Source organism: Schistocerca gregaria, chromosome 3, assembly GCF_023897955.1.
Source record: "Schistocerca gregaria isolate iqSchGreg1 chromosome 3, iqSchGreg1.2, whole genome shotgun sequence".
Taxonomy (NCBI): domain Eukaryota; kingdom Metazoa; phylum Arthropoda; class Insecta; order Orthoptera; family Acrididae; genus Schistocerca; species Schistocerca gregaria.
The window spans coordinates 596,725,978-596,751,470 of record NC_064922.1 but is presented as its reverse complement, the minus strand read 5'-3'; the positions used below and the strand labels follow the sequence as shown (position 1 = coordinate 596,751,470).

The window sequence follows — 25,493 nt, the reverse complement described above, 5'->3', positions numbered from 1 at the left end:
TGGGAGTTATACCGGAGAGGAAGAATCAGACAGCAAAGATTTACTATAGTGTTCTCCAAGGCTGGAATCCGGCTAACGACATTGTACGACGTCACGCACGGTCAGCTGGATGCGGGTATGGCGAGCCATCCACGCGCCTTTCCTGTGCGGTCGACGTGTTAAATGGTCATTAACGAGAAATTTCCGACCTGACGAAGGCTACATGCCGTGCCCCTAAATGACGATCCCATGTGCCCCCGCTGCGCGATGGTATACATGGACGAACACAGATTGAACTGTGGTCTCGCACGCGAGTGCTGTAAACTGATCCGCCAGATACTGGCTTTCCTCCTACGCCGCCCCCATGTTTCGATTGTGCTCATGGACTTCTTTCATCCCAACGTCGTCTGTTTCCCGATAACCCGGATGAATGCGGACAGATGGGTACAAGGAATGGCGATATACTATACGTACCGCGACGGCGAAGAGGAAGTCTTCGATTTGTGGCAATACATGATGGACGAGTTCACGGTCTTACTGAACAGAACGCAATACCGGAATCCTTTTGTTAACTATTTGAGGTGGTCATTTACGGACCCACCGCCCAGGTGTGAGAACAAGTTGACTTGCAGACGTGATGTTTCCACGATTCGCATACGGTAACTGAAATGCCCTGACTGTGTGCAGTGGCCCCAGACACTCCGACGTTTGACGACTGGTGATGCCCATTAATTGGTGACCCCCTTTTACTGGCCGCCCGCTTCGATAAGGTGATCTCAGTGGGCAAGACGGCCCTTTTTCGTTCACACTATCGTCATAATTTTTGGCGTATGGCTCCCTTGTATTTGTTGATTATTATATAAAAAAACAAAAAATGTGACAGTGCGCTTCGGTCGTAGGATGAAGGGGACATCGTGGCCAGCCTCGGAATTCGACCCCTGCCCACCTTGACTCCTCCAGCAGACTGTGCTCCTCAAACTTGGTAGCCGACCCAGGTTCGATTCCTGGGCGATGCATTTGGTTTTAATTTACTGTTCAGTTCCCTTATACAAGAGGTAGAACAAATGCATTGATCCTTTTTGCCACCAAGCAAAGAATCTCTTTTTTTTAAATTGATCTTGGACTAACTTACTTTAATTATTCGGCCAAATGATTTAAAAAAAAGGAAAGTCGGTAGAGCAATTCCCCGTGGAGGCAAAGAACCTGTGTTCCGATCCGGCATACAATTTGCTACCTTGCTGTGCTGTGAAATGAAATGGCAACCCCCCCCCCCCCCCCCCCCCCGCCAGTATCACCCCCGGTTGACGGGCCTTGAGTGATGTCGCGCTTCGAACTGAGCCACGACGACCAGCGAAAACGTGTCTGGAAATATCCTGGATAACGGTGGGATACCAACCTGAATGTCAGCCGGAATATGGCCCGACAACACGGAGTGATCGTCTGCGGTGCCATTTCATTTCACAACAGAAACACCTCCTTCAGTTCGCCGCTTTTCAGAGCTGCAACACAGGTCTCACGGACTTTACTGGTGATTTATCTCCGAAGCGCTTTGGACTAAAAGAAGAAAATGAAATACTCTGGCTAATGACATATTAATAACAAAAAATACAAAACATACGAGATAGTTACGGACAGTCCCTGACGAAATATCTGTTTCAATTCCTACGTGCACAACTTACTGACGTGATTTTTTCCGATTTTCTGCAGGATATCTTTCCGTTGAAAATATTTCTCGCGTTGTGCTTCGTTTCATATTGTTTTTCTAAAATTTCTCTTGATGTTTTGATTACTCCGTCGCAAAATTCTGTACACAGTCTTCGGTCCAGTTATATTTTTGTCCCCGATTATGACGAGAAAATTTCACTGCGTACCATCATTTCCTGCCAGTTGTAGATAAGTCAATTCATGACTATAACGGAAGTCTCTGCGCATATGTTGTCACTACCAATGGAAAAAAACAAATGGCATTATACAGGAATATAGCCTATAACCACGAACCCCAGTCGTCATGTAGGTACCTCTTCAAGGAGTTACACATTTTAGCTGCAGCATCACAATAGATATATTCGCTAATGAAATTCGTCGTAAATAATCCATTTCAATTTGAGAAGAATAATGATGCCCATACACCAGAGGAAACAAAATTACCTTTATTACCCACCACTGAAGCTGTCAGTGGCTCAAAGAAGAGTTCAATATGCAGCAACAAAACGTTTTTGATCTTTTGTCAGTAACATAAAATGCCTGACAGACAGGGAAGCAAGTTTTAAATCTAATTCAAAATCATTTCTTCTGGACAGCTCCCACTGCTCCACTGCGGAATTTTTATTTCACAACTGGTTGCCTCTTCTTGAAAAAAGATCTGGATTTTAAGTGTTGTTGCACGAATGTATGAACAGGACTAAAAATAATATGTTAACATTAATCAGTTATGAATAACATGTAAATTGATCCGCTGCCCGTCACTTCGATGAAATAATCTTTCGGATGATCCTCCAATCATTAGAGCTATAGCTAAGGGTTTGCTAGTGCAATCAGTTTTAGTATTAGAACTGTAATTACATTGTGCAGCGGAATTAAACGATAAATGTTTCGAAACCCCTTAACCGTGTCCCATTTCGAGTCAGAAGTTAGAAATTCGGCTCAAGGATGCCTCCAACCTTCCTCTGTAGTGGTGCAAAAGCTTGGCACTATGTGACGTCACCCTCGGGCTCGAAGACGCTTCAAATAGATTAGAGTCAACTTCTGTCCCATAGACCTCCTCGCTGTGGAAGATGTCAGAAATTATAACATAAAGAGCATATAACATTTGAAACTTCCTGGCAGATTAAAACTGTGCCGGACCGAGAATCGAACTCGGGACCTTTGCCTTTCGCGGGCAAGTGCTCTACCATCTGAGCTACCCAATCACGACTCACACCCCGTCCTCACAGATTTACTTAAGCCAGTACCTCGTCTTCTACTTTCCAAACTTCACAGAAGCTCTCCCGCAAACCTCGCAGAACTAGCACTCCTGGAAGAAAGGATATTGTGGAGACACGGCTTAGCCACGGCCTGGGGGATGTTTCCAGACTGAGATTTTCAGTCTGCAGCGGAGTGTGCGTTGATATGAAACTCCCTGGCAGATTAAAATTGTGTGCCGGACCGAGACTCGAACTCGGGACCTTTGCCGTTCGCGGGCAAGTGCTCTACCATTTGAGCTACCCAAGCACGACTCACGCGCCCTCCTCACAGCTTTACTTAAGCCAGTACCTCGTCTCGTACTTGTCATGCTTGGGTAGCTCCGATGGTAGAGCACTCAACTGCCAAAATGAAAGGTCCCGAGTTCGTATCTCGGTCCGGCACACAGTTTTAATCTGCCGGGAAGTTTCATATCAGCGCACACTCCGCTGCAGAGTGAAAATCTCAGTCCGGCATATAACATTTGACTATAATACTCACTTCAATGATTATTCATCAGGAGATTGTCAAGATACGTGAATACATTACAATAAACTGGAACTATGAATATTTACAGAATTAATACACTACCAGAACGAAACATAGTTACGCACTTTTAACAAATTTATCATACACAAAACACCTAATCTTGACAGCTGTGTGCAAATGCTATCGAAACTGAAATCTAACAGACATATTTACTTAAGCTGGTCTAACAGTCCCTGTTAAGTTATTCGTCTAGAGATTAGAAGGAGTTGGCTACCAAAAAATTTTTAAAACTTCTTTAGAAACTGTGCTTTATCTGAAACCAAGTTTTTAATGAATATTATTATTAAATCAATTTACAAATCAATGAAATTCTGAGCCTGGCCTTGTTTTTCGAAAATGTGGACACCTTGCTTTCTGAAGGGTAGTCGAGCTGCAAGGTGACGTGGCAGGGGGCCACGCTTGCGCACAGTTACACGGGAAGATTGCAGGCACCCCTTGAACCAAAAGTCAAACTTCGGACTCTAAATGGGACACAGTTACCGAAAAAACAATGGCTTAATTCCATTGCACAGCGCACAGCATATGGATATCAATTGCCTGCCAATTTGTTGTGAAGGAAAGAAAGGCTGCAGCTTATACCACTGTATTACTGGGAAACAGTAAGCCTGAGTTACTGGACGAATGTTGGCTAACAGATGGATACCGGCAATGATGATGAACCAATAATTTTGCATGTATATGAGAAGGATATTAATAGTCTTGTTGCTTCCTTAGCACTGAAAAGACGTCAGCTGTGAAATATTTTGTTATAGAGAACAAAGGTTATTCTCTTACCGCTTTTCTTCCACTCAACTGTGTTTATTGTTTCAATTTACTTTCAGTCGATTTCGAAGCAACTGCATTTTCATATACAGGCACTTTATCACTGTTATCGCCGTGATATACTACCGCATGTATACAGTGTTAATGCGTGCAAAAGTGTGGTAACTATAAGAGTATTACGCCGAGTGTCTTTCCTATGGGTCGTCAGGCGCATTTCCTGTGGTTTTTCGGTAGATGTCTGCAATACTGTTTCTACAACATGTAGCTGGAGTCAACCCAAACAAATCCTGCTCATCATGTCCAGCGTCCAGCGTCGACCGAAAGCGTCGCTTTGTTTCCCATTACAAACAAAACGATTTTTGAAGTGGTATTTTACGTGCGATCCCCACTTAGTCTATTGAATATTCGTTTTATCGATTTATATTAACGGGAACAGTAACACACGAAGAATAGCCAGTACGCCAATAGCGACTGAGCAGCGCTTCTGCATGGCGGTAGCAATCAGTGCAGGCCAGGGCGGTGCCTTCGCTGCTGCAGGACTGGTCATTCTTTGTATTTTATTGCCACTGTTAACACACATCGATAAAAGGAATACCGTAGTTAACTGTCGAATAGGCAGCTAAAATACCATTTAAAAAATCATTTTCTTTGTAACGCGAAACAAACAGGCGCTTTCTATTGACGTTAGACGTTTCATGAAATACGTGTTAAGTTGTAACTGTTTGTGCTGACTTCTACCACACGTTGCAAACATGAAATTGCTGATATCTGCCGAAACAGCAGAGAAAATGCGCCTGGTGACTCTTAGTAGAGACATCCTCTATTTAACACACTAGGGGTAGGATGTTGAGATAGGTTAATAGGATATACTTGCGGTGGTATATGAGAATTAACAGTACTCATGTCCCTGATAATGAAGCGTAGTTGCTTCAAAAACCATTGCAAAAAATTAGAACAAACACAAGTGTATGGAAGGAAAGTAGTAAGAGTACGGGTTGTGTTCCCCATAACGAAATCAGTCACGTAGAAAATAGTATCGTTTCCGACAGAGTATTCGTTGCGACCCAGGCCCTCCCTCGTCCATAACATTAAATCGACAAATTTAAAGCGAGTCCATCGCCACATTGCTGCTCGCAACAGGTGTCTTCATCGCAAAGCCACAACTTCTACGATTGTGCCAGTCCAAATAACAAACAGAACCTTGGCTGGCGACAATACATTATGTGAGTTTCGATTAAATTGCAACTGTCACAGCTGGCGTAATCGAAAACATCGTCTGAGACATTAGGAGAGCAACCATATGGTACAACTGTAAACGATTTAGAGGAGACTTCAGAGTGCCTAGTGCACTCCCAGGGTGTCATTCAGATGTATCGTTTTCTAAATGTGAAAATTGGGAAGGATATGGGAAGGTGGAAAATAAATGGAAGATTATTAGTGGGGCGAACAACGGGATAATCGCGCAGTTCCTTTCGGAGTTCCAAATTTTCAGAAGAAATGTTTACGTATTACACTAGGTTGTGACAGGGAGGCGTATAGTGTGCGTCGGGTGGTGAAAAGGTGCGCACGGCGAGGTGGGAAATGGTGCGAGGAAAGGCAGCCTTACCTGGGAGCTGGCGCTGCGTGCGGCGTCTTCGGAAGAGGCGGCGGCACTGGGCTGAGCGCGCAGGCCCGGGTGCTCCCAGCTGGGCGGATCAATGATGCCCGGCTGCCGGAGGACACGACAGGTGCGCCGGGACACCGCGCACGCGCCCCGCGCCCTCTGCCGGCCCCACGCCCACGCCGCCAGCAGCGGCACCTGCCCGCCCCCGACACACGCCCACACGGCCCTCTGACGCAACCTGAAATTCAGCACCACATCGAAACCCCTAGTCCCCACCCTGGCCGAATCTGTACCTTCATTAACAGCCCTCAGTACGTCTATACACTGGATTCCCTAAAGGAAGGAAATATGGGATTTTCCAAGCTCTAGGGTCAAAATAACGAGGGGTACCCACAAAGCTTTAATTATCACCTCGAAAAATCAGGCTGCAACTATCAAACTTACTGTTAGTCCTTCTCCAAATGCCAGGTGTAGAAATACGAAACCGAAATTTGGTTGCAATAATTACACGTCTATTATCTGAAACTGGTAAACAATATTTTATTTAGAACAATCTCCATTGCTACACTACTGGCCATTAAAATTACTACACCACGAAGATGACGTGCTACAGAAGCGAAATTTAACCGACAGGAAGAAGGTGCTGTGATATACAAATGATGAGCTTTTCAGAGCATTCACACAAGGTTGGCGCTGGTGGCGACACCTACAACGTGCTGACATGAGGAAAGTTTCCAACCGATTTCTCATATACAAACAGCAGTTGACCGGCGTTGCCTGGTCAAATGCTATTGTGATGCCTCGTGTATGGAGGAGAAATGCGTACCATCACGTTTCCCACTTTGATAAAGATCGGATTGTAGCCTACCGAGATTGCGGTTTATCGTATCGCGACATTGCTGCTCGCGTTGGTCGAGATCCAATGACTGTTAGCAGGCGCTTCAGCCCTGCTACGATCGCAGGTTCGAATCCTGCCTCGGGCATGGATGTGTGTGATGTTCTTAGGTTAGTTAGGTTTAAGTAGTTTCTAAGTCAAGGGGACTGATGACCTCAGATGTTAAGTCCCATAGTGCTTACAGCCATTTGAACCATTTGAACTGTTAGCAGAGTATAGAATCGGTGGGTTCAGGAGGGTAATACGGAACGCCGTGCTGGATCCAGACGGCCTCGTATCACTAGCAGTCGAGATGACAGGCATCTCATCCGCATGGCTGTAACGGATCGCGCAGCCAAGTCACGATCCCTGAGTCAACAGGTGGGGACGTTTGCAAGACAACAACCATCTGCACGAACAGTTCGACGACATTTGCAGCAACATGGACTGTCAGCTCGGAGACCATGGCTGCGGTTACGCTTGACGCTGCATCTCAGACAGGAGCGCCTGCGATGGTGTACTCAACGACGAACCTGGGTGCACGAATGGTAAAACGTCATTTTTTCGTATGAATCCAGGTTCTGTTTACAGCAATTCATGGTCGCATCCGTGTTTGGCGACATCGCACTGAACGCACATTGGAAGCGTGTATTCGTCATCGCCATACTTTGAACAGTGGACGTTACATTAAAGATGGCTCTACCCTTCATTCGATCCCTGCGAAACTCTACATTTCAGCAGGATAATGCACGACCGCATGTTGCAGGTCCTGTACGCCTCTACGAGCCCTTCTGGATACAGAAAATGTTCGACTGCTACCCTGGTCAGCACATTCTCCAGATCTCTCACCAATTGAAAACGTCTGGTCAATGGTGGTCGAGCGACTGGCTCGTCACAACACGTCAGTCACTACTCTTGATGAACTGTGGTATCGTGTTGAAGCTGCATGGGCAGCTGTACCTGTACGCGCCATCCAAGCTCTGTTCGCCTCAATGCCCAGGCGTATCAAGGCCGTTATTACGGCCAGAGGTGGTTGTTCTGGTTACTGGTTTCTCAGGACCTATGCACCCAAATTGCGTGAAAATGTAACCACATGTCAGTTCTAGTATAATATATTTGTACAATGAATACCTGTTTATCATCTGCATTTCTTCTTGCTGTAGCAGTTTTAATACTGTATTTATATATTTCTCTCCGACAGGCTAAGGACGCCTCGCCAAAAAAAATAGTTCTTCTTTGAAGCGAACCATTCAACCAGCCATTTTCGTAAATTTTCGTAAGAATTGAAGCGTTGTTCAGCGAGAGCGTGTCTCAGTGATGCAAATAGATGATAATCGGACGGAGCCAACTCTGGAGAATAAGCCGCATACCTCAGTATTTCACAACTGAACGCCTCGATCGTTTCCCTGACCCATTTTGCTGTGTGTGATGGGGCGTTATCAAGGAGCAATAAGATTTTGTGTTGCGTTTCCCATATTCCCGTCGTTTTTCACGTAATGTTCGATTTAAACAGATCCTTTGCCGTCGTTAGCGATCAGTGATAACGGTTTCACCAGGTTTTAGCAGCTCATAATAGATGACACCCTTCTGATTCCACCAAACACAGAGCATTGTCTTCTTTACAAAGCGATTTGGTCCAGTGGATGTCGATGGTTTGTCTAGATTCATCCATGATTTACGACGCTTAGGATTCTCAAAATATATCCATTTTTCATCAACTATCACTATTCGATGGAGAAACGACTTTCTTTTGTATCTGGCGAGCACCATTTCACAAGAGCTCTTTCGGTTTGCTTGCTGTGTTTCATTTAGTTCATTCGTAACCCTATTTTCCTACTTTTTGCACATTTCTCATAGCTTTCAACCGAAGAGAAACGGCTTTCTGCGTCACATTCTATTATTTCGCGAGTTCCTGTTGAGTTTGAGTATCATATTCATCTAGTAAGGCCTGCAATTCGTTGTATTCGAACTTTTTCGGTGGTTTCCGGCACTCGTCGCTTCTCACGTTAAAAATCAACACTTTTGAATTTTATGACCCACACGAAACACCGTGATTCCCCAAGAACATTTTCGCCGAAAGCTTCGACAAGCATTCGACGCGATTCTGCAGCAGTTATCTTCAAATGATAACAAATAACCAATGCTCCCCGCAAATCGCAGTTCGTAGGCACAAAATTTGACATGTTTACGGGTTTGAAACAGATACCGATGTATGGAACTTGGATTACTGTGTGTTTACATTCGTCACCCGTTACAAGAAGCAGATGGCGCTGCAGACGCTGTCTCACGGGTCCTACACTGACGGCTAGCACCGTCTATAGGGAAATTCCGGTTACTCGAACGATGGATCACTTAGTGGACGCCTTCCTCGCGGAAGATTGCATTGTGGCTATTCAGGAAATATTTCATCACGAAAATCATCTCCCAAGCTTTGGTTTCTTTATTGAGGAAAGTCCAAGAAGTCATTGGTCCTTATGTCAGGAGAATACTGGGGGAGGCAAAATTTGATATCCCTAGGAAGCAGCAAGTGTACAGAAGATGGCGGAGACGTTGTGTGTACAAGTGAGCAGTATTCTTGAGATAAACGAAAATAATGTCGGTAAAAATACAGCATGTGTAAATTGTAGAGATGAAATTATGAAGCTAAATGATCGTATTTCCAGCCTTCAGCAAATCATCAGTGAATTGAGTAGTGAGATGTCTAAACTTCCAAAAGAAATAAGTGAGCCATTAGTCAAACAAAAGTCCATGACTCTTCCGCAAAAAACTCTAACAACTGGACGAAAATATCATATAAAAACAGAGATGTAAAGACGAAAAAATCGTCAGGGAATGAAAACACCGAACAGTTGGCGGTTAAAAACAAATTTCATGTTCTTTCCGTGAGTGAAGAGGTAGATTTAGGCCTAACATCGGTAAGGGAAGATGAACTTTTAAACAAACCTTATCAACAGAATGGTGATACAGGCTCTACGTTCAGCATTAAGGCAAACAGTGACGGTGAGAAATTGAGCATGCCATCTTTTGCACGTAGTAATGGGACGAATGAGAAAGACAATATCAACAAAAACGTACAACAGTGCAAACACGAAAGTAGTGTATTATTTATAACGGAGAGTCACGGCAAAAACATGATGAGACATTTCAAAGAACACAAAAAATACGACGCAAAAGGTATTGTGAAGCCAGGAGCAACAACGAAAAATATTACTGGCGTCGACTTACACGATAAAATGTCGGGAAAAAATGACTATGTCGTTCGTGTAGCGGATGCAAATTACATTGCAGAAAACGAAGCAAATAACTGCCTAATGGAACTAAAACAGTTCCTGAAACGCAAAAACAACGAAATATACTAGTTGCAACTTTACCACACAGATAAGATCTAATGTATCACTCGTGTGTCAGTAAAGAAATTCGAAAAACTAACATTAAAATAAAACAAATGTGTTCATTGTTTGGAAAATGTATCTCCCTTGATATACGTAAATTGGACAGATGCCAGCATGCCAAATATGAAATGCATCTTAGTTACGAAGGAAAAAAAAAAACTTTGTGTGTAAAATGATAAATGAAATCACTGCGAAGAGATAGAGAGCGAACAGCAAAATTCCATGTGCCGGTATGGGACCAGTCAGTCTCAGCAGCAGAAGAAGTAGCATTATCAAAAGCAGCAGAATCGTCAGTTGCAGGACCAACATCTGAAACATCAACAAATGCAGCAGAAACTGCTGGCCCTCCTACACGCAACAGAAAGCAAACCCAGTGTTTTTATGGTGAATAACACTAGAGAAAAGGATTCCAAGCTGCGTGAAACATCTCTCTCTTGCGTTCAGTATGAGTCTTCCACACCTCAAGCACTACTATCAACTAGTGCACTGGAGAAATTCCTAGCAAACATCGTGCAAATTGCAAATGCGCGGGGGGGTTCTTTATTCCACCAAAATATATGTAGTCTCAACAATAAAATAGACCAGTTGTTAATAAATTTAAAAGACAAGTGTGAAAGTGAGCCTGATATACTTCGTTTCTCAGGACATCATGCTATGAGTGGAATCCGCATGCTACAAATTAAGAACTATTGTTTCGCTGCACATTACTGTAGATCTATTGTGAGAAAAGGTGGATTTGCAGTATTTGTAAAAAAACAATGTTGCGTATAAATCTCTAGATTTAAGCAAATACTGTGATGAACAGCATTTTGAGGTGTGTGGCATCGAGGTAACAGCAGAAAGTGCAACAGTTATTGTACCGACTATTTACAGGGCACCTGCTGGAAATCTGAATGTATTTCTGAGACAAATAGAATCGCTTCTGACCCACTTATGTAGGAAAACTAAATTAACCATTGTTATGGGTGAGTTCTATGTGGATTTTTTAACAGAAAATGGAAACAAAACGAACCTAGAACACCTAATGGACTGTTACAATTTAGTACCAGTGGTGGACACTCCAACTAGAGTAACAACCGGCTCTAGCACTTTAATAGATAATGTATCTGTAGATAAGGATATGTACAATAATTTAACTGTGAAAAATATTATAAAAGGTCTCTCTGATCATATAGGGCTATTCCTCACTCTAAACCAAATAAATGTACACAGGAAAGAAAATTTCATTTGGAAAAACTTTAGGATTGTAAATGCACATACCATTGAAAGCTTTAATCAGCAAATTACAGCTAGTGGTCCCCTGTATATGCTGCAATTATTGTTAACTCAAAATTTAATATATTTATCAGTGAAGTTACAAGTCTTTCTGAAGAAACCTTTCCAAAAAAAGTCGGTGACAGAAAATTTGTTAAAATCTGGAAACAAGCCTTGGATTCCTAAAGGCATCAAAATTTGTTGTAGAAGAAGAAGCAGCCAAGACATTAAATGATCTCTGTAGGAGTATGCACTAGAAACTCGACAATAAAGTTCTGAATAAGTCAGGAAACTACTGCGAAAGCAAAGAGAGTTTCACTCCAGGTTTACACGCAGCCAAAACCTCTCAGACAAACAGAAGCTAAACGATGTCAAAGTTAGCGTAAGGAGGGCTATGCGTGAAGCGTTCAGTGAATTCGAAAGTAAAATTCTATGTACCGACTTGACAGAAAATCCTAGGAAGTTCTAGTCTTACGTTAAATCAGTAAGTGGTTCGAAACAGCATATCCAGACACTCCGGGATGATGATGGCATTGAAACAGAGGATGACATGCATAAAACTGAAATATTAAACACCTTTTTCCAAAGCTGTTTCACAGAGGAAGACCGCACTGCAGCTCCTTCTCTAAATCCTCGCACAAACGAAAAAATGGCTGACATCGAAATAAGTGTCCAAGGAATAGAAAAGCAACTGGAATCACTCAACAGAGGAAAGTCCACTGGACCTGACGGGATACCAATTCAATTCTACACAGAGTACGCGAAAGAACTTGCCCCCCTTCTAACAGCCGTGTACCGCAAGTCTCTAGAGGAACGGAAGGTTCCAAATGATTGGAAAAGAGCACAGATAGTCCCAGTCTTCAAGAAGGGTCGTCGAGCAGATGCGTGAAACTATAGACCCATATCTCTGACGACGATCTGTTGTAGAATTTTAGAACATGTTTTTTGCTCGAGTATCATCTCGTTTTTGGAAACCCAGAATCTACTCTGTAGGAATCAACATGGATTCCGGAAATAGCGATTGTGTGAGACCCAACTCGCTTTATTTGTTCATGAGACCCAGAAAATATTAGATACAGGCTCACAGGTAGATGCCGTTTTTCTTGACTTCCGGAAGGCGTTCAATGCAGTTCCGCACTGTCGCCTGATAAACAAAGTAAGAGCATACGGAATATCAGACCAGCCGTGTGGCTGGATTGAAGAGTTTTTAGCAAACAGAACACAGCATGTTGTTTTTTGGTCATCAGTCTACTGACTGGTTTGATGCGGCCCGCCACGAATTACTTTCCTGTGCTAACCTCTTCATCTCAGAGTAGCACTTGCAACCTACGTCCTCAATTATTTGCTTGACGTATTCTAATCTCTGTCTTCCTCTACAAGTTTTTCCCTCTACAGCTCCCTCTACTACCATGGAAGTCTTTCCCTCATGTCTTAGCAGATGTACTATCATCCTGTCCCTTCTCCTTATCAGTGTTTTCCACATATTCCTTTCCTCTCCGATTCTGCGTAGAACCTCCTCATTCCTTACCTTATCAGTCCACCTAATTTTCAACATTCGTCTGTAGCACCACAGCTCAAATGCTTCGATTCTCTTCTGTTCCGGTTTTCCCACAGTCCATGTTTCACCACCATACAATGCTGTACTCCAGACGCACATCCTCAGAAATTTCTTCCTCAAATTAAGGCCGGTATTTGATATTAGTAGACTTCTCTTGGCCAGAAATGCCTTTTTTGCCATTGTGAGTCTGCTTTTGATGTCCTCCTTGCTCCGTCCGTCATTGGTTATTTTACTGCCTAGGTAGCAGAATTCCTTAACTTCATCGACTTCGTGACCATCAATCCTGATGTTAAGTTTCTCGCTGTTCTCATTTCTACTACTTCTCATTACCTTCGTCTTTCTCCGATTTACTCTCAGACCATACTGTGTACTCATTAGACTGTTCATTCCGTTCAGCAGATCATTTATTTCTTCTTCACTTTCACTCAGGGTAGCAATGTCATCAGCGAATCGTATCATTGATATCCTTTCACCTTGTATTTTAATTCCACTCCTGAACCTTTCTTTTATTTCCATCATTGCTTCCTCGATGTAGTGATTGAAGAGTAGGGGCGAAAGGCTACAGCCTTGTCTTACTCCTTTCTTAATACGAGCACTTCGGTCTTGATCGTCCACTCTTATTATTCCCTCTTGGTTGTTGTACATATTCTATATGACCCGTCTCTCCCTATAGCTTACCCCTACTTTTTTAAGAACCTCGATCAGCTTGCACCATTTTATATTGTCGAACGCTTTTTCCAGGTCGACAAATCCTATGAACGTGTCTTTATTTTTCTTTAGCCTTGCTTCCATTAGTAGCCGTAACGTCAGAATTGCCTCTCTCGTGCCTTTACTTTTCCTGAAGCCAAACTGATCGTCACCTAGCGCATTATCAATTTTCTTTTCCATTCTTCTGTATATTATTCTTGTAAGCAGCTTCGATGCATGAGCTGTTAAGCTGATTGTGCGATAGTTCTCGCACTTTTCAGCTCTTGCCGTCTTCGGAATTGTGTGGATGATGCCTTTCCGAAAGTCAGATGGTATGTCGTCAGACTCATATATTCTACACACCAACGTGAATAGTCGTTTTGTTGCCATTTCCCCTAATGATTTTAGAAATTCTGGTGGAATGTTATCTATCCCTTCTGCCTTATTTGACTGTAAGTCCTCCAAAGCTCTTTTAAATTCCGATTCTAATACTGGATCCCCTATCTCTTCTAAATCGACTCCTGTTTCTTCTTTATCACATCAGACAAATCTTCCCCCTCATAGAGGCGTCCATTGTATTCTTTCCACCTATCTCTTCTCTCCTCTGCATTTAACAGTGGAATTCCCGTTGCACTCTTAATGTTACCTCCGTTGCTTTTAATGTCACCAAAGGTTGTTTTGACTTTCCTGTATGCTGAGTCTGTCCTTCCCACAATCATATCTTTTTCGATGTTTTCACATTTTCCCTGCAGCCATTTCGCCTCAGCTCCCCTGCACTTCCTATTTATTTCATTCCTCAGCGACTTGTATTTCTGTATTCCTGATTTTTCCGGAACATTTTTGTACTTCCTCCTTTCATCAATCAACTGAAGTATTTCTTCTGTTACCCATGGTTTCTTCGCAGCTACCTTCTTTGTACCTATGTTTTCCTTCCCAACTTCTGTGATGGCCCTTTTTAGAGATGTCCATTCTTCTTCAACTGTGTTGCCTACTGCGCTATTCCTTATTGCTGTATCTATAGCGTTAGAGAACTTCAAACGTATCTCGTCATTCCTTAAAACTTCCGTATCCCACTTCTTAGCGTATTGATTCTTCCTGACTAATGTCTTGAACTTCAGCCTACTCTTCATCACTACTATATTGTGATCTGAGTCTATATATGCTCCTGGGTACGCCTTACAATCCAATATCTGATTTCGGAATCTCTGTCTGACCATGATGTAATCTAATTGAAATCTTCCCGTATCTCCCGGCCTTTTCCAAGTATACCTCCTCCTCTTGTGACTCTTGAACAGGGTATTCGCTATTACTAGCTGAAACTTGTTACAGAACTCAATTACTCTTTCTCCTCTTTCACTCCTTGTCCCAAGCCCATATTCTCCTGTAACCTTTTCTTCTACTCCTTCCCCTACAACTGCATTCCAGTCGCCCATGACTATTAGATTTTCGTCCCCCTTTACATACTGCATTACCTTTTCAATATGCTCATACACTTTCTCTATCTGTTCATCTTCAGCTTGCGACGTCGGCATGTATACCTGAACTATCGTTGTCGGTGTTGGTCTGCTGTGGCTTCTGATTAGAACAACCCGGTCACTGGACTGTTCACAGTAACACACCCTCTGCCCTACCTTCCTCTGCATAACAAATCCTACACCTGTTATACCATTTTCTGCTGCTGCTGATATTACCCGATACTCATCTGACCAGAAATCCTTGTCTTCCTTCCACTTCACTTCACTGACCCCTACTATATCTAGATTGAGCCTTTGCATTTCCCTTTTCAGATTTTCTAGTTTCCCTACCACGTTCAAGCTTCTGACATTCCACGCCCCGAGTCGTAGAACATTATCCTTTCGTTGATTATTCAATCTTTTTCTCATGGTAACCTCCCCCTTGGCAGTCCCCTCCCGGAGATCCGAATGGGGGACTATTCCGGAATCTTTTGCCAATGGAGAGATCATCATGACACTTCTTCAACTACAGGCCACATGTCCTGTGGATACACGTTACGTGTCTTTTATGCAGTGGTTTCCATTGCCTTCTGCATCCTCATGTCGTTGATCATTGCTGATTCTTCCGCCTTTAGGAGCAATTTCCCACCCCTAAGACAAGAGAGTGCCCTGAACCTCTATCCGCTCCTCCGCCCTCTTTGACAAGGCCGTTGGCAGAAATGAGGCTGACTCCTTATGCCGGAAGTCTTCGGCCGCCAATGCTGATTATTTATCAAAATTTAGGCAGTGGTGGGGATCGAACCCGTGACGTTTATTAATTATGAATCAAAGACGCTACCCCTAGACCACGGGTCTACAGGCGTTAAAGTAACCTCTGGCGTGCCACAGTGGTGTAATGGGACCATTGCTTTTCACTATATATATAAATGACCTAGTAGATAGTGTCGGAAGTTCCATGCAGCTTTTCGCGGATGATGATGTAGTATACAGAGAAGTTGCAGCATTAGAAAATTGTAGCGAAATGCAGGAAGATCTGCAGCGGATAGACACTTGGTGTTGGGAGTGGCATCTGACCCTTAACGTAGACAAATGTAATGTATTGAAAATACATAGAAAAAAGGATCCTTTATTGTATGATTATATGATAGCGGAACAAACACTGGTAGCAGTTACTTCTGCAAAATATCTGGTAATATGAGTGCAGAACGATTTGAAGTGGAATGATCATATAAAATTAATTGTTGGTAAGGCGGGTACCAGGTTGAGAGTCATTGGGAGAGTCCTTAGAAAATGTAGTCCATCAACAAAGGAGGTGCCTTACAAAACACTCGTTCGACCTATACTTGAGTATATGCTCATCAGTGTGGGATCCGTACCAGATCGGATTGACGGAGGAGATAGAGAAGATCCAAAGAAGAGAGGCGCGTTTCGTCACAGGGTTATTTGGTAACCATGATAGCGTTACGGTGATGTTTAGCAAACTCAAGTGGCAGACGCTGCAAGAGAGGCGCTCTGCATCGCGGTGTAGCTTGCTAGCCAGGTTTCGAGAGGGTGCGTTTCTGGATGAGGTATCGAATATATTGCTTCCCCCTACTTATACCTCCAGAGGAGTTCACGAATGTAAAATTAGAGAGATTCGAGCGCGCACGGAGGCTTTCCGGCAGTCGTTCTTCTGGCGAACCATACGGGACTGGAACAGAAAAGGGAGGTAATGACACTGGCACGTAAAGTGCCCTCCGCCACACACTGTTGGGTGGCTTGCGGAGTATAAATGTAGATGTAGATGTACAAGCAGCAAAGTACATGTGCTTGATGGCAGAAATTGCTTAATCGAGCAATAAAGTAAAAACTATTTGGAATTTTGTAAAGAAGGAAACAAAGAAAAATGCAGTTTGTAGTGGAAATACCCAAATAAAAAGTGAGGGTCATCTTGTTAGCAATACAAATATAGTTGCAGACATATTAAAAAACATATTTAACAGTAAGAGAAAAAATAGGTATGCGAGGCTCCATGAACCAAACCATCAATCTTTTGAAAGCTAGAATACCTAGCTCAGTACAACACATGAAGGTAACAACAGCCACTGTTCAAGAAACTGAAAGACTTATTAAATCCCTGAAAAGTAAAAACTATACTGGAATTGTCAATATTCCTAAAAAATTATTAAAGTCTGCTGCAGCCATGTAAGTAAAGTCTTTGCCTCATTTTTGATGCATCACTTAAGCAAGGAATAGTTCCTGAGAGGCTTAATTATGCAGTTGTAAAACCGCTGTACAAGAAGGGAGATAAGCTGGATGCTGCTAACTATCGGCCAATATCACCAGTGACAAGTTTTTCAGAGGTTTTAGAGAAAATATTGCATGCTAGGATAGTTAAGTATCTCAAGATTAAAATATCCTCAGCGAAAGTCAGTTTGGATTCAGAAAGGTTTGTCAACAGCTGATGCAATATCTGCAATTGATGACAAAGTCTTGAAATCTATCAACAAAAAACTAAAGTTTGTTGGAATTTTTTGTGACCTAACAAAAGCGCTTGACTATATCAGTCACCAGATTCTTTTATAAAAAGCTGTGCATGTCGGTATAAGTAGTTCATCAGGGAAATTGCTTGACTCATACCTGTCAAACAGGAAACAGAAAGTTGTAGTGGATAGTCCAAATGGAGTACCATTATCTTCAGAATGGGGTACCATCATATGTGGAGTGCCCCAAGGCTCAGTTCTAGGGCCCCTACTTTTTATTATCTTTATGAATGATCTGCCTATCTGTATGGAATATTGTAGATGCACCATTTTTGCTGATGACACTACACTAGTTACTGATAATTCACTAGATAAACTTGAGGAAAAAGCAAATAAGGTTTTAAGTGAAACAGTGAACTGGTTTAACATTAATGGCCTCAGTTCCACACAGCTTTCAGAGATGAAGTAATAGTAGTAAAAACAGGTGATCAAGTGATAACCAGGGTGGGTACCTCAAAATACCTAGGCTTGCATATTGAAAGCAAACTGAATTGGTTAAACTACATCCTGGATCTATGCAAAAGATTGAGTTCAGATACTTACGTATTGCGCATTGTTTCTTCTTACCGAAGTATGGAAACCATGAAGTCAGCCTATTATGGTTATTTTCACGCCGTTATGACATATGGAATTATATTTTGGGAAAATCAGTCACTGGCTAAAAATGTACTGTGTGCACAAAAAAGATCCATAAGTATCACTTTTGAGTCCATCCTAGAGCCATATGCAGGAATCTTTTTAAGAAACTAGGAATCCTTACATCCATTGCGAAATATATATTCTCTTTTATGTGCTTCACAAGGAAAGGAAAATCCGTTTTTAAACTGTATAGTGAGAATTATAGTCATGAAACTAGAAGAAAACATGACATCCACTTTGAACAGGCAAATCTATGTAAGGCACAGAAAGGAGTCCATTTCACTGGCTCTAAGAGTCTTAACGTCCTCCATTCAAGAATTAAGTGTTTGGTAGAAGATGAGCTCTGATTAAAAAAACAAAAAAAAACTTTAAGGTAGTTCCTATTTCAACGTCATTTTATATGATAGAAGAGTTCCCGAATTAAAGTGTTCAGAATTTCTTGTATTGTTAACTTCAAAAATATGCACAAATCTACACTTCTGGCCATTAAAGTTCTTACAAGAAGAAATGCAGTTGATAAACGGGTATTCATTGGACAAATATATTATACTATAACCGTCATGTTATTACATTTTCACTCAATTTGGGTCAGTAGATCCTGAGAAATCAGTACCCAGAACAACCACCTCTGGCCGTAATAACGGCCTTGATACGCCTGGGCATTGAGTCAAACAGAGCGAAGATGGCGTGCACAGGTACAGCTGCCCATGCAGCTTCAACACGATACCACAGTTCATCAAGAGTAGTGACTGACGTGTTGTGACGAGCCAGTTGCTCGGTCACCATTGATCAGACGTTTTCAATTGGTGAGAGATCTGGAGAATGTGCTGGCCAGGGCAGCAGTCGAACATTTTCTGTATCCTGAAAGGCCGGTACCGGACATGCAAAAAGCGGTCGTGCATTATCCTGCTCAAATGTAGAGTTTCGCAGGGATCGAATGAAGGGTAGAGCCACGGGTCGTAAGACATCTGAAATGTAAAGTCCACTGTTCAAAGTTCTGTCAATACGAACAAGAGGTGACCGAGACGTGTAACCAATGGCACCCCATACCATTACGCCGGGTAATACGCCAGCAAGGCGATGACGAATACACGCTTCCAATGTGCGTTCAGTGCGATATCGCCAAGCACGGATGCGACCATCATGATGCCGTAAACAGAACCTGGATTCATACGAAAAAATGACATTTTGCCATTCATGCACCCAGGTTCGTCTTTGAGTATACCATCCCAAGCGCTCCTGTCTGAGATGCAGCGGCAAGGGTAACTGCAGCCATGGTCTCCGAGCTGATAATCCATGCTGCTACAAACGGCGTCGAACTGTTCATGCAGATGGTTGTTGTCTTGCGAACGTCCCCATCTGTTGATGGAGACGTGGCTGAACGATCCGTTACAGCCACGCGGATAAGATGGCTGTCATCTCGACCGCTAGTGATACAAGGCCGTTGGGATCCAGCACGGCGTTCCGTATTACCCTCCTGAACCCACCGATTCCATATTCTGCTAACAGTCATTGGATCTCGACCAACGCGAACAGCAATGTCGCGATACGATAAACCGCAATCTCGATGGGCTACAATCCGACCTTTATCAAAGTCGGAAACGTGATGGTACGTATTTCTCCTCCTTACAAGAGGCATCACAACAACGTTTCACCAGCAACGCCGGTCAACTGCTGTTTGTGTATGAGAACTCGGTCGGACACTCTCCTCATGTCAGCACGTTGTAGGTGTCGCCACCAGCAACAACCTTGTGTGAATGCTCTGAAAAGCTAATCATTTGCATATCACAGCATCTTCTTCCTGTCGGTTAAATTTCGCGTCTGCAGCACATCTTCGTTGTGTAGCAATTTTCATCGCCAGTAGTGTACATTTGTAATCCTGACTATTATTTATTGTAAACACATATTTTGCAATATTTATTTTCTGTAACACATTATTTTGTAATATTTATTTAGCCTTCAAAAGTGATGATGAGATTTATACGAAGACATCGTGTGAGCAGAATGGGGCGCTCCGCGGAACTCACGGACTTCGAAAGTGGTCAGGTGATTGGGTGTCACGTGTGTCATACGTCTGTAAGCGAGATTTTCACCTCCTAAACATCCGCAGGGCTACTGTTTCCGATGCGATAGGGCATATACAGCACAAAAGCGTACAGGCCGACCTCGTCTGTTGACTGACAGAGACCGCCAACACTTGAAGAGGGTCGTAATGCATAACAGGCAGACATCAATCCAGACCATCACACAGGAATTCCAAACTGCATCAGGATCCACTCCAAGTATTATGAAAGATGGGCAGGAGGTGAGAAAATTTGGATTTCACAGTCTAGCGGCTGCTCATAAGCCACACATTACTCCGGTAAATGGCAAACGAAGCCTTGCTTGTTGTAAGGAGCGTAAACATTGGACGATTGAACAGTGGGAAAACATTGTTTGGAGTGACGAATCACGGTACACAATGTGGCGATCCGATGGTAGGGTGTGGCTATGACGAATGCCCGGTGAACGTCATCTACCAACTTGTGTAGTGCCAACAGTGACATTCGGAGGCGTGTTATTCGTGGAGGGGGCTTGTACCCCTTGTTGTTTTGCGTGGCATTATCACAGCACAGGCCTACATTGAAGTTTTAAGAACCTTATTGCTTCCCACTGTTGAAGAGCAATTCGGGGATGGGCCACGAACTTGTATGTCGTTTTCAGCCAGGTGTCCGGATACTTTTGATCGCATAGTGTATTATACAATAAATATGCGGTACTTAATGAGAAATTCAGTTTCAGTTTCACAGTTAATATATCCTCTAATTTGATAAGAAACATTCATGAAGTAACCTTCCATGGACATGAGTAAAAAAATGAAACGAATAAAATAAAACAGCAACACAGAAACAGTAATCGGGTTTCGTACACGGGACGCAAAATTAACAAGCCGCGACACTAACCTATTTTTTGAAGGGGGAGGGGGGGGGGGGGAAGGAATGCTCGGGGGGCGAGTGGGCAAATGTCGTACTTGGAGGCCTGGACTCGGTGTCCTCGTCTCCCGACAGGATAACGGAGAAGAGGCAGCGGGAAGGATACATTGTACCTTTATTTAAATTATTTTTTAGTTATTTATTTTCATTTTAATTTTTATATCCTAGGAAAAAAAGGAAAACCAGTCACGTCTTAAAAAGAAAAGAAAGAAAAGAAGGCCCGGAGTTCAAATGGTTCTGAGCACCATGCGATTTAACATCTGTGGTCATCAGTCGACGAGAACTTAGAACTACTTAAACCTAACTAACCTAAGGACATCACACACATCCATGCCCGAGGCAGGATTCGAACCTGCGACCGTAGAACTCGCACGGTTCCGGAGTGAGCGCCTAGAACCGCGAGACCACCGCGGCCGGCGGCCCGGAGTGACATCCACGTCACTCCACTAGGAGGAATATCCTAGCATGTGAAACTAAGCAAACCTGGAACTCCCTACCGCTCCCTACAGTCATGCCTAGAAAGTTCGCAAAGTGATTTTTATGTTTAGAGCGACGTTGAATGATCACATGTTTTTCTTGTAGATAGAGCGTATAAACCATACCGGATATCTTGATCCGCGGGAGCACGTAGTGCGGTGCGTGTCTTGCAGTACAACGGATTGTCGACGTTTTCTGTGAAGAATAAAGCGTCCGTCGTGACCGCGGAGTCACCGGTGCGTTCGAGTTCCCTCATTCATTGCATCAGTCGCCAAAAATCCGTCCTCTCACCACACTGCAGCCAATGTTCGTCGGTGTCCTGTTTGCCGCATATCAGGCAGAGTCGGAAATCCACCATGTGAATATCGTACAGACGTACGCGTATGACTCTCTTGCAGTTTTTAATATTTTTTGTGGAATCTAAAATTTAAAAACCTCTCTCATACCGGCCTGATTTAGCTTCACTGATCAGGATAGTAAAAACATGTGTATGTTAAGGGAATTTTCATTCACAAAGCAGACTTATCACATTCACACAGTTTAATACTGTTCTATCCTGATTAAATCGAGCTTAACTTAAATTCCATAAGGCAGTGAAGCAATTTCGAAGTTTCGGTGAAACGAAAATTGTCAGTCGATCTCCTGGAAACATTTGTAATAATTATTAACTTTCGGTGATCACATGTGGAAGACCGGAGATCTGCTGGTAAGACCGTGTTAGCCTATTTATTTGAAGTAGCTGGATATCTTGAGCATACAAAACGGCAAGTTCGTCCAGTGTAAATCAGACGTTCCCCACTGATCCCGTACAACACAGCGTAGTAAGCAGACTCTGTCAATAATAATCAGTTAAATAATACGCGAACACACTTACTTTAGTTTAGTTCATGTATTAAATTCCTTCTCATACAGAATCTCATCAAGATGGCTACTAGCTCAACAGTACATACATATACATCCTCCTTCTTTCACGACTAATCGGCAAGAATTCCTTCATTCTTTTTTAAAAGAGAAAACATAGATAGCAAAGAAGCTATTGCATGGAGTAAATGGGCGCTCCAAGGAATAACTGGGCTTGAAAGTACTTTGCATTGATAATCGCTAAGATAAGAAGAGATATTTCGAGATATGTACTGAGTTATATAATTTATAAAATTTCTAAAATATCGCGGAGAGACCGCTGCAAGAGACATTACAAGTTGATAAATGTGTAACAAGAAGATATCCCTGCCCTGGGGTATAGACAGCTCGGCAAATCTGCCGCCAATCCCTCGTTGGGTATTAAAGTTCGATAACATTGTCGCCATGATGACGCCTCAAGTACCGATACATCTCACGGATGATAGGGATCGTTTGTAACTGAACATAACTAAAATCAATGAAGAATTGTGTGACGTGGGAAGAAGAAGGTGATATTGTGCCTACCACCATCGGCGGTTCGTCGGACGGAGGAAGAAGAACCTCCAGGATCGCCGACCTGATGACTGTGAGCGTCGGTTCCAGGTCCGTACCGTCGCTCGCAGATATATAGCGAAAGTTTTGCTACGCACATTCGTGAGATTAAGTCCTCCAGAATGATGTCGGAGAGTTAAAGTTTCCCATTTGACCTTAAACAGCGTCCCTCGGCCGATATGGCATCAAAAAGCCGCCATTAACCTGTCAGGAGTAGCATGTGGCATTAGCAATACCTGTGCCTGGTGTGGCAGTCGTGAGGCAAGACGAACATTTGTATATTCCAATCTTTGGAGCAGGTCGAGCGTTCGGAGCGAACCGTTGTGTATGCGCAGTCGGACGTGCTGGAGCAGGCCCTGGTAGCTCACCACCGCTGATTGCCTTAGCGATCGGGTGAAGAAAACCACTAAGTATTGCGTAATGTCCACCATCGTAAAAGGACTGTGCAGAGCGTCCAGCCACCATCCGATGTGCATATCTTGGTTTTATTCGTATTGACGCTACTACCCTCCACCACACCATATGTAGTAAGAAGAGCAATCATCTTACGTACTTCGTTCTCCGATCGGGTCATAAAGTCGTCGGCATATGCGCAACTCGGGAAGGAACTAGCACGGAGCCGGATGCCTGTAAGGGCCCGTCGAAGAGTCTGCATCAGTGGTTCGAGTGTTATTGCAAACAGTACTATCGACAAACGACATACTTGGCTAACTGAGCCGTAAACAGGAATCATGGCTACTTCCTGTCATTGGCTCTCACCAGTGAAGGAGCGCCGTGAATGAGGCGCATGAGGACGGTAATGAAGTCTGGGGTATCGCCATGCTTGCATGGCCGAGCCAAGGAAAGCATGGTTGATCCTGTCAAGCCGGCCACGGTGGTCTCGCGGTTCTAGGCGCTCAGTCCGGAGCCGCGCGACTGCTACGGTCGCAGGTTCGAATCCTGCCTCGGGCATGGATGTGTGTGATGTCCTTAGATTAGTTAGGTTTAAGTAGTTATAAGTTCTAGGGGACTGATGACCTAAGATGTTAAGACCCATAGTGCTCAGAGCCATTTTTTTTGGATCCTGTCAAAGGCATGATCAAAATCCACTGATATGAAGGCCGCTCGCATGCGACATGCTTCCACCATCGGAATGATATAACGGTATTCACCAAGGGCAGAGTGGATGTTGCTCCAAACTCTTAGACAAGCTTGGTCTGATGGTGATGTCTTGGGTATTACAGTCTCGAGCCTTTCCGTCAACATTCGCGCAAAGATTTTGTAGTCAGTATTGGGCATTGTAAGAGGTCGAAATTGGTGGGAGCTGTCACTCCCTGCCGCTTTCGGTACTGTTATAAACATTCCCGCCATGAATTGCGACGGGACGTCCGTGTCTGGGCAGAAAAACTCATTATACACCAGCAACACTAGATCTGCAAATTCGTGATAAAATTCGACTGTCAACCCATTTGGCCTAGGGGATTTGTCCACCGCACCCTTCTTGAGTGCCATCGTTACGTCATCTTCCGCTACGGATTCCAATAACGCCGTTGCATCTGAACCATCCAACTCCATATGTATCTGTCGCAATATGACTTTTCCCATCCGATCGTCCGTCGACGTCCTACCGAAAACAAGGCGGTAATGCTCCAGAAAGCCAGCAGCAATGTCCTGTTATGATATCAAGGGCCGATCATTCCCATCATGGAGCTCTGTGACCAACGACTGGCGATTATGTGCACGACCTCTGGACATATGATGTATGGAAATATGTTCCCCACCGACGTTGTTCAAGCACCGAGCATGAATCGAAAGTCCCTCCATCGACGTCTCGTGATCGATAAAAAGGAAGCCTGAAAGCGATGGACTTCCGATTGATGCCCAGGCGATGGAGCCCTGAAGCACAGGTCACGAAGCACTATGTAGTAATATTCAAGAGTATCTTTGAGCCATCTCGCTTTTTCCTTTCCGTAAGTTATTAGAGCCCTTCGTATAGCCGGTTTTGCACATTGCAGCCACCTTGACAGAACCCTATGGTTCATTGGGAGACGGCGTGTACATATCTGCCACGCTTCTTCGATCCGCAGGCGACATTCCGGATCCATCAATAAGGATGAATTAAATTTCCACGAACTACGGCTCCACTTCATCTGTTGCCGTAGGGTTAATGTGCTGGAATATGCAAGATGATCCGTAAAAACTGCAGGTCAACGTTTAGCATCCAACATGTGATCTCGTAATCCGTCAGAAACATAAATCTGATCCAACCAGCTGGTTAGTAAAAAAAGTGTAGCGCTCACGCTGCCCATGGATCTTTTCCCATGTGTCCATTAGTATCATATCCCGGCAGATCGTGGGCAGTGCATAGCAGGACTTAAAATTCGGGATTTGATCCTTCGG

General features: G+C 43.5%; 1 protein-coding gene across 2 annotated transcripts in view; it reads right to left on the bottom strand.

Moving 5' to 3' along the window:
* The window catches only part of LOC126354582 (cationic amino acid transporter 4), a 202,329-nt gene extending 196,367 nt beyond the window's left edge, over positions 1–5,962 (bottom strand). Inside the window, exon 1 of one of the 2 annotated variants that reach the window (XM_050004330.1) lies at positions 5,837–5,962. The gene's annotated coding sequence lies outside the window, so the exon portion shown is untranslated. The remainder of the gene's footprint in view (positions 1–5,836) is intronic. The other variant, XM_050004328.1, reaches the window with a different exon arrangement.
* Positions 5,963–25,493: the final 19,531 nt, after the last annotated feature.